At 33.1% G+C, this 341-nt stretch overlaps 1 protein-coding gene across 1 annotated transcript in view; it reads right to left on the bottom strand.

Moving 5' to 3' along the window:
- LOC119582141 (PHD and RING finger domain-containing protein 1-like) overlaps positions 1–341 on the bottom strand; it is a gene marked incomplete at its 3' end in the record, with an annotated part of 5,908 nt that overhangs the window by 4,481 nt on the left and 1,086 nt on the right.

The raw sequence follows: 341 nt of genomic DNA, 5'->3' as shown, positions 1-341 counted from the left end.
AATCTGGACTTCTATAACACAATTTTTTAGCATTAAAAAAATAAATTACAAACAACCAAGCTATAATGTTTTAAAATTGCATATAGCAAGTTAATGAACACACTCCTTCTGAGGTATGTGTCATTTTATGGGTTAAGGTTGTCTCCTTTAATCTCTTGGCATACTACACTACCTTCTTTTATTTCATCCATCAATGTTACTTCTTTTCATCATTCTTTACTTAATCATCAATTTCCCATGTACAGACACAGGAAAAAGGGAAACACAGCAAGATATGGAAGAGGAAGTGGAGCAAATCAGGCAATTCATCCATTGACAAATGAACTACAGCAGAGTTCTAC

Source organism: Penaeus monodon, chromosome 15, assembly GCF_015228065.2.
Source record: "Penaeus monodon isolate SGIC_2016 chromosome 15, NSTDA_Pmon_1, whole genome shotgun sequence".
Classification (NCBI taxonomy): domain Eukaryota; kingdom Metazoa; phylum Arthropoda; class Malacostraca; order Decapoda; family Penaeidae; genus Penaeus; species Penaeus monodon.
Note: the sequence above shows the minus strand (reverse complement) of the source record. Positions and strands in the feature narration are given on the sequence as shown.